At 32.0% G+C, this 12,797-nt stretch overlaps 1 long non-coding RNA gene across 2 annotated transcripts in view; it reads right to left on the bottom strand.

The window, feature by feature from the left end:
* The window catches only part of LOC115874209, a 59,941-nt gene that overhangs the window by 10,901 nt on the left and 36,243 nt on the right, over positions 1–12,797 (bottom strand). The window contains exon 1 of one of the 2 annotated variants that reach the window (XR_004048795.1): positions 8,050–8,196. The exons of the other annotated variant lie outside the window; for it this stretch is intronic. This is a non-coding gene — a long non-coding RNA (uncharacterized LOC115874209). Of the gene's footprint in view, positions 1–8,049; positions 8,197–12,797 lie in introns of those variants that run through there. 2 annotated transcript variants of the gene reach the window in all.

Here is a 12,797-nt window from a genome sequence, read left to right as displayed (position 1 = left end):
AGAACCCAAACAAAGCTATTAATTCTATAATAACTATGTACTAAATGTAAACTATGTATGAAATGAAAAACAAAAAATCCGGCAACGATAGATTTTAGAAGAGCCAATTAGCTATCTTTTAGTAAAAAAAGGCAACTTTCTAGAGCAAGTCGTTACTTCAGTAGAGACGACACAGATAAACATTAGCATTTTATATATGTAGATAATATTTAGGTACTGACCGCAGGTTCAACACTGGTGCGGTCACCAATGTCGGGTATTAGGGTTTTAAGATTTGGAAATTTGGGTTTTGGATTTGGAATTTTCAGTAACACTGGATTATACGAGTACGCTCAATTATCGTACATATTAGTGAATGTTACATGAATGTAATCTTAGAATGTAACAGGTTACAAACCATATATAACATACCTACAAAAATAATGTCACGCCTTTAGAAAATCGAAATTAATGTTAAGTATTTACAATAATTAAAATACATAAGATGTAATTATAAATCATCCTCACTCAAGTCAGAGTCTCTAGAATTTTCATTTACCGTAGAAATGCGTTTTAATTTTTAGGACTGAAAAAAATTCAACTATATTTTAATTTTTTTTCTTTTTCTCTAAAAACGGTATGGAAATTTGGAAAAGTATAAACATGATTAAAACATTTTAGAACCAACAGTTTTTTTATAAACAATGTAATTTTTTCAAAATTAATTTAATAATAAATAAAGTTTTTCCTCTTTGTAAAGACAATTCGGGGACATACTGTATAACAAAATTCGTACACTCTGTATAAATGTAGATACATAAACTATATGTATACATCAATAAAATTGAGCTATATAATAATATTCAAACAAAGAGATAAAATGGTTTAACGAATCATACCTAAGCACTTACACGTTTTAATGCAAATACCTGTATATTGTCGAACAGATGTTACAGTCGTTATTGATTTTTTAATAAAAAATGTAAACAATTTCGCACCTTGATCGACGCGGATGACTGCAACATTACGTCATGAATTATCATTAGCAATAAAAACCAGAATGGATTTGGAAACGGTCTACCGTCAAACCTTGTTCACTGATTCTCAGAAGTGGATTTTAAAAGTGGACATGATACAATATTACCAGGAGATAGATATATAGATTACAGAAAAAAGTCGATTTTTAAAAACTACTTAAATAATATTAAAAGCACTGTGTAATCTAATAAAAAAAGACGTCACATTAGACCTAGACTTAACAGGTCTAAAACAAAAAATTAAAAATCAGAAACTATAAATAATACAGGGTATCCCAATATTCCGTGGACATAGAACTACTATGTAGTTTTTGAAATATAATAAGTTCATTGGATACACAATTTACCTCTATACAAAAGTCTTCGTTTGTCCGTTAGAGGGCATCAAACTTTAAAAAAATAAAAACATTTTTTAAGATATTCCAAGAACTGTTATTCCGATGTTATTCCCATAACTTTCCATAATTTTTGTGAAAGTCAAATCGAGGGCTGAGAAATTAGAATTTTAAAGTTTGATACTCGATAAATTCATTATGATAACAGAAATCAAAATGAAATATATTTGGGAACGTTGTATAGGGATTTGTCTTTAAAAAAATAGTGATGGAAAAAACCGATTAATTTCAATAATCGAGTACTCGAGTTTCAAGCGATTGCAATAACCGAGCGATTGCTCGAGCGAAATATCGCTCGTATTTAAAAATACGGTTTTTCGTCCGTCGCTTATTGTTGTAAGTACTCGTTAATGCCAAGCGCCAAGTAGTAAGTTGCGTGCGCAGGGCACATATTCTTTCGGTGATGAATGGCAAGTATATAGCAAGCGACAAGCGATTCGCTTGATCGCTTGATTTAGTTGATTTCAAAGCATTGTCGCAGGTTGTAAAATTTTGTCCCTCAGATACGCAACGGATAACGTCGTATAAATTTGCTACCTGCGATGTATGTAGAAACTTCGCTCGGCTTTTTATCCAGTATGTCACATTAAAATCGGATTTCAATTTATTTCATTCTAGGATCGCTTGCGTTCGACACTCGTAACTCGTTACTTGCATCGCTCGTTCATAATCGAGCGATGTCGGTTATTTCAATAATGGAGTACTCGAGCGAATTTTCGCTTGAGTTATCAATCACTAAAAAATACCCAAAAAGCTGCTGTAAAAAATTCGAATTACGTATTTTTTAGTTTTTTTGGAAAACGCTGTTACTGTACTTGGAATCTTGTGGCACCGTAAGCGCTGTACTGAAACTCTATGGTTCTATTAAAAAAAGAAATCTTGTGTAAAAAAAATGATTGTAATTTTAATAATAACAATAATTCGCCAACCTATTAAAGAATTTTTTGCAGGAAATTAAAGATAATTATCTATAGAACAGATTCCTACAAAAAGTTAATTTTGAAAAAAATGTCACTTGGAACTCTATGGTTCTTAGCCCTCGAAATGTTAAAGCACTTAGCAGAACATAGACTTCCAAAATCTCAATTAAATCGGATAACCGTTCTTAAAATATACTAAAAAATGTGTTTGTGATTTTTTTAAAGTTTGATGCCCTCTAACGGACAAACGAAGCACTATTGTTTAGAGGTAAATTGTTTCCAATGAACTTATTTTTATTCCAAAAATATGTAATAGTCCTATGTCCACAGAATATTGGGACACCCTCTACATAAAATGCATTTTTACATAGTACAGCAGGAATTAAAATGTTACTTCTATATTTACTGTTTTTCCACACACTACTATATTATTATATTGTGGTTTTTATTGATTCACACGATATTTTAACCAAGCATTCTATGTTTTCCAATTTACAATAATTTGAAACAAATTTATGCATATTTTGACAAATACAAATGCATTCGTGCTTAAGAGATTGCAATAAATTATAGAAGACAAATAGCCAGGAGTATGAATAAAGCATAACTATATTTTATTACAAGAAAACAGATTTCTAAGAAATACTGTGAAGATAACTTTATCTTGTATGTATAATCAAGACTGAAATCGATGGTAATTTTTATTTTTTATACCTTTCTTTTTACCTGATTTCTCAAAACAATAAAATGTCATTTTGTATTTAGCTAAGCCTTCAATTTGTTTTATTTTCTGTTGTTCCCTTACTTAAAATTATCACAATGTAAGTATTTCCGTCTCGCAGCTGACCTCTATCGCAGTTTTTTTTCATCCATTAGTTACGGTTATTTATTCTACAAATTCATCTGAGATGAATAGTTTGATCGCTATACAAAAACATTAGCTTCATTCTTGAATATAAATTTCTTTTCTGTATAGTCACTATATGTCGGCGTTGCCAATTCTGGTTTTGCCAAGGAAAGTACAATAATATTGTCATTTTTTAAGTAAAGTTATAGTTATTAATGTCATCAATCGTTATTTCCAAGCCAACTGGATGCCCTTTTTTCAATCACACGGAATTATTTTCCTTACAAGTTTAGATTTATCTCTTTCTCAATCATCAAATACGCGAATTCATAATAAAATAATACTGAGTCTTTATTTTAAATTCTTTTTCTAATATGGCAGAGGAAAGCAACCAAATATGGAATAGTATCCCTAAAATGGAATATTTCTCGAAGACGAATATGCATAATCGCAAAAGACAGTGATCTCTTTTCCATCATTATACTCATGAGTAGGTTTTGTTTTATCAGTCATAGGATATGAGAAAAGTTTGGATCAGAAAGTACTTCTTGTATGTAATTGCAAATAATATTATATATTACGACATTGTGCACTGATTACATGTTTGTTTGAATGTTTCAGAGATCTTTCTGTATCTGAATGTATTCTTCTTCTTCTACTTATATTTCAGATCTAGTCGATCTGTTAGTTTTAAGGTTTCGTCTGTAGGAGTTCTTGGGAGATCGACTGCCAACTGTCTTTCCATCTTTTTGGAGGTCTTCCCGGCTGTCTCTCACCCATGGGTTGCCCTTCAAGAGCTATGGGTGGTATCCAGTTTTCTTCCATGCGTTTTACATGTACGAACCATTGACTTTTTCTTTGCCTACCCCATCTCACTACGTCCTGTGTTCCACATTGTCGTCTGATATTTGTGTTTCTAATTCTGTCTCTTCTATTATAGTCTTTCCTATTATGGTTCTTAGGTTCTTCATTTCGGCGACTCTTAACATGCTTTTGGTTTTGTTTGTTTCCTCTCGGATTTCTATGCCATATGTCATTATTGGTCTGATGCATATCTTATAAATTTTAATTTTGCTGTCTGTTCGCATGAAGCGGTTTGTTCACACTACTTGCATCAGACATCCTGACATGGCCGTTGCTCTGTTTATTTGGCTTCTCAGATCATTCTCTGGATCATGGTCGTACGACATTATCTATTCCTATGTATCTAAACTGTGATACTTGCTCAATAATAATTGTTTTCTACTACCAGTTTGCATTTTACTGGCTCTTTAGAGAAAGTTAAGCATTTAGGTTTTTTTTTCGTAGAGCTAATCATATCTAATACTCGACTTACTTAACCTTTACTTTACGGAACTTCTCTCTGAATATGTTTAGTAAAATATCAGATAAACGTTTTGATTAGTTTGAAATTTCCGAATATGGACAGCCTCTGGCCTAAATATAGAATAGGAAAAGGCCATTAGATTCAGACCATGAAAAAGAAATATATTTGGACACAACCAGTAAAACTTATGCCGTAATAGAACAGGAACCCTGACTCAGAAAATGCAGAGTATATGTTCTGTAACGTTCTATTTTCTAAAGATACTCAAGGAGAGATATGGATCAAATGCTTCATGTGCGGGCTCTGAATACATGGTGATTGCGCAGGTGCAGAGTTCGACACGTGATTTCGTAATCTTTGCACAAGTAACTTAAGTTACATTTTAAATTTGACCAAAGTTCCTGTAGTGTTTTATAAAAATAAATTATTATTTATAGTTTTGTAGTAGCCCTGAGAGTAGTCCATATTTGGGTTATTTGGGTACCTCTTTCATAATTAGCCTTTATGTTGATTTTGTTTTTGAGAAAATTTTATACTTTAATTATGTAACGTTAATAATAATAATAAAAACAGTTATGTAACGTTAATAATAACAATAAAAACAGTTATTATGTTCAACTGTATGACTGATAAAAACTAAGAATAAAAGTTTTTGATTTTCAATACCTTTTTTCTATAACACAAAAACACAAAATGGTATTATATGGAATACCATTTTGTGTTTTTGTTAAGCCAAAATGGTATTCCATATTCCTCTCTACTGAGTGAATAATTAAGTGTTTTATGTAATGTCCGTGACAAATTGAAAATAATATAAATAACAATTTTCTGAAAATACACGAATTTAACTTTCTGCTGAAAAAACTCGGCAACATCGCTATATTCGATTTTCATTCAAGTTTTTGGCCATTGTGCTATACAATAATGGAACAATAACCACCAAAAACCCGTTACGTAAACACTGGATCTTTGGTCTAGTAATGAAAAACAGTGTAACCTACATTTTTCTACAGTTCTTTAATCGTAAATGTCAAAAGTTATTTATGTGTCGATAGTAATTTATTACAAACGACAAAAAACTATTTAAAACATATGTGAAAGGTTTCAGAATGCACATCTCACGGATGTTGAAAAGTTGAGGATGCTTCATTAATTATTGTTGTCATTAGAGATGAAAATATTAGCATACAGAGGTGCTATTTTTAATTAAAAAAGTTTTATTGATAAAAAGAATTAAAGCCGTAATGGTTCTCTATTCAACATATCAACGGTATGACCTTTCGTTCAATAATATTTTTAGATATACTATTTGAAATGCTGAAATGGGTCAAAATAAAGCAATACATATGGTCAATGTATCTTTCCACGATCTTAAATCAATTGTCACTAAGAATTCCTAGAAAGCCCCTATTGAAGTCAATAATATATCCTTTTCTTTTTTCACTGTATATTATAACCCCCAATGTGCCATCAAATAAATACTTTCACTGTAACATAATATATGTTTAGTCAATTCTTTATGAATGAGTATCACTGTTTACGTGTTGTACAAGTAAGAAGATGTTCAATTGCAAATAAGAAATTAATAAACGAAAGACGCATAAACCTAAAAAATAAATTAAAACCGAGATTAAAACGCAATTTGGAATATACCTATCACAAATATTTTGTTTGTTTTTGGGGAAAAATAATATTCTCAAGGCTAGAATATTAATATTGCTAATTGACTTCTATATTTTTTCACTATTAGCTGAACTCGTTAAAAAAACTCATCAACTTTTCAACATATTAAAGCAGAGAGATAATTTGCATAAGGAAATTATTCCTCCTCACATTAAAATATGTACGTATAAGGTAAAATTACACCAATGCCGCTATTGATTAAATAGAAATATTAAAAAATATATAATTTTAGACCGTGAAGTATTCCATACAAAAATGCAAAATCTTCTGCATTCTATATAAATAATAATTTACTTAAAAGAAAATACTAGATTAAATTCCTACAAAACAAAATAAATGTTATTAATCATAACTTTATATTAATCTATGTTAATGGACTGTAATAGTGTCATACTATTTTATATATTTTATAAATAAATATAATGGTGTATTGTTTACTGCTTATCAAATTGTGGTAATACAGAATAAATTCCCATATGATAAAAATAAATTCTAGTTTTTAACAATAAACAAATTTGAAGTTTCAAAAAACTGGAAATTTATTTATAAATGCTTATTTTTAAAATATAGAAGTACTTTATTAATATATTTAATAAAAACTGCAATTTATACATTCATATTATATATTATTATTCGTATGAATAACATACTAAATCAGAAATAATGTAACATAGTCGAGAAATAGTGTCTTTATTGTCATCACTTATCAATATGTATGACAATATGATCTATGACACTTAGTTTGCTTTAAATAGACATAAAACAAATATCAACGTGTTAATTTGCTCTTCATGCTAGAGATTAAATTACACCAGGTATAATAATAGTAACCAAATACATGACGTGAACTATTAAATACATTTGATCATAAATATTAAATTTTAACTTTTTATTATCATAAATATTTTTGAAGTAGTTTTAAAGAATTGATCATATAATTGTTATGTATTAACAAGGACTTATTTGGTGTAGTAGGTTTTCTTACAAGTTACATGGGCTCAAGTTTCGTTTATTTGAAACAGTAAGAAATATTTGTTTATTGAGTATTTGGAACCCTTGTTGAATAGTATTTCAATTTTTTTTTCTGCGGAAATACATCATTTTCAATTTTTCAACTTTATAATAGCTGAAACTAGTTACATAGAAACACGTTTCTGTTTTTCATTCTAGAATTTTTTCAAAACATATACACGCAAAAAACATCTTGGGGAAGTGTACCATTTCATTTATTGATAAAATATTGTAAAATATAGCAATATTTGAAAAGTATTCGGCAATTGGAATTCGTAAACAGACAGGTTTTAGCTTTCGGCGTGTTTTGATTCCTTTGGTTAGGTTTGTTTTATTTTGGTTTGGTTTGTTGGTTCATTTTTACTTATTTTCGTTTATTCTCGGTACGGTATTGATGTCTAAAGTACAGTATCTACTAGGTTCAGTTCATACCTACACAAGAAAAGTGTTTAGAATGTAAAGCAGGAACACGTTTTCATGTAACTGACCTGAGTTATTCTGTAGTCGGAAAAAAGGAGAGCTGCATTCCGCGAGAAATTTTTTTGATTTTGTTTGGGGAGCCTTCTATATACTGGACGTTTTGTTGTTTTTTTTATAAGTGATATCAAGTAAAACTTCATCCGGTACATGCACTTCGATAAGCAATAAATCTCAATCAGTTTGCCTGTAGCTGTAAATCAAAGAACAAGACCAAAAAAAAGCATCAGCCACCAAGAACACCCCTCGGGCCGGACAAAACAACGGCCGGCCGCGACTGTAAACACGCAAACCCGTTGCTGATAATTCCCGCTCACTGACAGCCGACAATCGCCGGCAATTCCCGTTAGAACGCTAACTCTCTTTCACTTACAATAGATAACAAGAAAACCGCGACGAAGACGCGTAGAGAAGAGGAAAACGGTCAATTATATGGCACGAAAGGTAAAAACCAACGCGGAATTTCAAATTTGGCGTCGGCGGTCGCGCACTTCTACCACGACGCTGTTCGAGTATCGGCGGGCAACTAACTAAAGCCGGAGAATAGCTCGAACCGATAGTCGGAGCGAGAGAAATAAAACGGTATGGCCATCATTATCGGTGGTTGTGTTTGGGGCGACAACGGCAAGACTTGACCACATATGGGACAGGCGCGTCATCGGTGGGCAGTCTGGTCACGTGGGACGCGACGCTGGTTCGGAGGACGATGACGATAGCTGTCAAATTTGGACTAAACTACCAACAATACCATCATCATGATATAGAGCTTTACACCACACATAAATACAGTGATGCCCTCTTGTTCTTGTTATACTGCTCGATGACATCTATTTCCGGCCTGTTCTCCAACGTCATATAGATCGTAAATATTTGATTGCGGCATCTTCCTGGTATTTTTACGCCTCTCATATCTTAGATACCAATTGCAATTTTGAAAATACATATTTCCTCAGTTTTTATTGTCCAATACTATTTGAATGTTATTCTGTAGTTCACATTTGTTACCTTCATTTGTTATTTGTTACCATCTATTATTTTCTGTTGCTTCTGATGCTTCCAAAACCAATGCAGGAACAGGGATTGGAGTATTTGGGACGAGAGGTAAATACTCCGAACCAATGGGCACCTACCTTAGCATCCTACATGCACAAATCTCGCTATCGAAAGATGCGTACAACTTATGTTAGATAGGAACAATCGGAAACAAGAAATAGCCATCTTATCTGATAGTCAAGCAGCATTAAAAGCAATTAACTCAGTATTAATCAATTCGAAGTTGGCCAAAGAATGCATAGAGGAGCTGAACAAATTAGGCAAAGAAAACAAAGTTCTCCCACTCCCACTGGGTGCCAACTCACCAAGGGATAGAAGGTAATGAGAAAGCAAATGATGTAGCTAGAAAAGAAGCGAACAATCCACTAACTGGACCAGAACACCGTTCTGCTTTCCAAGTTGAAACCAACTAAAAGCGGAACTGAAGAACTTGGAGGACTCCATCCGTAACCTGGAATGGGAATCCTGCAAAAAAGATTTTTCTTGATTTAAGTAAGAATAATTTTCGAATTGTCACGGGGTTTTTAACAGGACACTATCTACTCAATGAACAGCACAGTCGCTTGAAGCTAAGAAAAAACGGGAAATGCAGATTCTGTGAGGAAAATGGGAAAACATCAGAACATCTCATCACTGAATGAGCCGAGACGACAACCATTTGTGCCATAAACTTGGATACCACTGATAGTGGAGATGGAGAACTACCCTCTGTAAAACCGGCCCAGATACTAGCTTTTGTAAAAGCCCTGGGACTGTATGATGAGTTATAACTCAATAACGAGGGACACAACAGATCTTCAAGGCCGCGGTGATTAACCCACATCCCACTCATTCCACACTCTCCATCCTCTTCTGTATTTTTTTGTTAATCTAGGTATACATCGTTTCATAAACCTTTGAACCATCTGGAGTTAGGTCCAAATTTCATAGTTGTATATCATGGTTGGAGTCAAGTAGTAGCAGCAATATATAGTGATAAATAAATCTCTTTATAAGGCTAAACGAAGCTAGAAGAATCAATAAATTTGTTCTTTATTGTACTTATAACTTCCAAGGAAGTTATAAGTACAAAAAAGAATTCAATAGTGTGTATACATTCAAGAATAGTGTGTACTGGATTAGAGCAAGCCGCCGCTATTGGAGAGACCACGTAGAAAGGATAGGTCCAGATAGAATTACCAAGTGGACCAAAACACAAAAACCAGAAACAACATGCCCAGTTGGTAGACCTCGAAAATGCTGATATGCGAGCTGGACATGTCACAAGAATTGACAGGACCGATTCCTACTGCAGAAACAAGAATTACTGGTTCTACATGGAATACCATCAAGCGCTGCAACCCCTTGCAAATAAGATCACGTTGGACTGAATTAATACTACAATATTGTGGTAACAAAAAAGCTGACGAAATGGCTAAGAAGGCAGCCTAATACTCTTGAACTGATCCGATCCAGATTATTACCCACCGCAGTGATGACGGAAAAAAATAAAATAACTAGTAACAACAGTAGTAATCCAATAAAAAAGCAGCAAATAATATTTTCAGCGATTTGACTGATGAAACTGTAATTTAGTAATTAATTAATTTAATAATAATTATTAACTTTGGTATTAATTTATTTTTATTGTCTAGTGCCAGTAAATTCAAATAAATCATAGAGAAATTTAGTAAAAATTACAATAAATGAAAAAGTTGAAAATGCATAAAATATTTTATGCATCTTTATCGTTTCAATTGAATAAATCACATCAGGCGGTCATCAATCTTCATAGCCTCAACTGCACTTTATTTAAATGATATCGTCAAAAGAAAACATGCTACTTATCGAACAGACACTGATAACCAACTGACAATGATGAAATATGCATTACGATGACTGATTTAATTCTGTAATTCTATTTTCAGATTGACATCAATTTTCTCTCTATTGTTTTTCAGCAACTGTTGCTGTAGTAACCAGAAGGCGCGATTTTAAGATTTATATAAGAGGTATGAATATTAATGACAAGTGACGTAAAGTATGTTGATATACCAGGCGTCTCTCCCAAAAAGGTTTGTGTTGGTTGTAGCCCACACTTCGATATGAATATGGTTTTTATTACCGAAGGCGATTCTGGTTTAATTATCGATTGTTAAAAGTTTTTTAAGAAAGAAAATAATAATGCTATATCGGAAACTTTCTTGAAAACGAAGATTTGTTACAAGTTGTTGCGAACGGCAGCTCTTTTATCGCAGGTGATAGAAACAAGCATTTGCTACTGCACTAGGCTAATATACAGAGTCCGGCAATAGTGCGTCGGGCATCTGTAGCTCCTAGAATAAAAAACTTGAGAATTTTGTTTTAGTGCAAACCTAAAGTATGTACCAGGATGTATTTCAGGAAAATATTTTAACTTCTATAAGGTGGCTCAAAAAAGTGTGAGCGGACCTGGATAATTTTTTTAAATGGAACACCCTGTATATTACTGCATTTTTGGCTTCCTTTCAGATCACATTACATAACCCTAAGATATGAATAAATATATTTCCATAGTTTCAGAGATATTAAAAAATAAATCAAAAATATATATTTTTCAGCCCTTCTTTAAAAAAATTATTAAAAATACAAGAACTATTCTGAAATCAAAACGATATTAGGTATTTACTTTAGATAGTCTGTTCTTACTTTGCTATAAATAATAATAATCGTAATTCATGCAGAATGTTCAATATTCTACGCCAAACACCATGTATATTATTTTTTTATTAGATGGAGAGTTTAAAAATGAACATTTTTTGTATTTAGAGTATTTCAAAATTGTTAACGATTTCGCAGATACACGCAGGATTATTTCATATAGCGCTTTCAATGGTTTCAATACGAAAGAAAAATTATTGGGTGCCTTTGATAAAAATTTACTGTGGAAAATGCCATATGAAATATAAAACCGCAAATATCTGCGAAAACGTTAAAAATTTTGAAATACTCTAAATACAAAAAATGTTCATTTTTTAATTCTCTGTATATTGAAAAAATAATATACATGGTGTTCCATTTAAAAAAACGAAGAAAAATTATTTTATATTTTAGAAAGTTTGGCGTAGAATTTTGAACATCCCGTATAATTTACGATTTTCATATTTATAGCAAAGTAAGTACAGACCATCTAAAGTAAATACCTAATATAGTTTTGTTTGAAGAAAAGTTCTTGTATTTTTAGTAATTTTTTTAAGAAGGGCTGAAAAAACTATATTTTTTATTTATTTTTTAATATCTCTGAAACTATCAAAATTTATTTATTCATATCTTAGGGTTATGTAAAGTGATCGGAAAGGAAGCTAAAAATGTAATAATATACAGGGTGTTCCATTTAAAAAAAATCATCCAGGTCCACTCACACTTTTTTGAGTCACTCTATAGAAGTTAAAATATTTTCCTGAAATACATCCTGGTACATACTTCAGGTATGCACTTAAACAAAATTCTCGACTTGTTTATTCTAGGAGCTACAGATGCCCGACGCACTATTGCCGGACCCTGTATGATACCCCACATACTTTTTTCAAAAAGATGCTGATACTTTATAAACTATAGTCCAAAGTGAAATAAGAAAATTTATAATGTAAGTACATACACTAAAATGATATATTTTCTTATTATTAGTCTTACTTTCTTAAACTATTTATAAATAGGTATATCAACTTTAATTCGTAAACTCAGTTTATTATCTTCTCCTTACAGTGCCATACTCTATATAGAGCGTCGGCTACCTCTCGCATGTACTTGTAATGTGTGTCATCTGTGTTTCACAAGTACACGGGACCTACAGTTTATTACCGAATCCGAACGGCACTATTTGAGAGGCTGTACAGGGTGGGTCAAATTCGACGCTTTTAAATGGAAACACCCTTTTCTATAGGATATAGAAAAAATCTAATATCGGTGTCTGGAGCTCAATTTTTGTCAAAAACATGATGGTGAAAACCGCATATCGATATTTGTTACCGTTTCGGAGTTACGGGGTACACCTTTTTACGTAGAATTTAATGGTTTAAGTATAATTTTTGTTTAAATTAATAATTTAAG

This window comes from Sitophilus oryzae, unplaced genomic scaffold (genome assembly GCF_002938485.1).
Source record: "Sitophilus oryzae breed Bouriz unplaced genomic scaffold, Soryzae_2.0 scaffold_1242_pilon_pilon, whole genome shotgun sequence".
Lineage (NCBI taxonomy): Eukaryota > Metazoa > Arthropoda > Insecta > Coleoptera > Curculionidae > Sitophilus > Sitophilus oryzae.
Note: the sequence above shows the minus strand (reverse complement) of the source record. Positions and strands in the feature narration are given on the sequence as shown.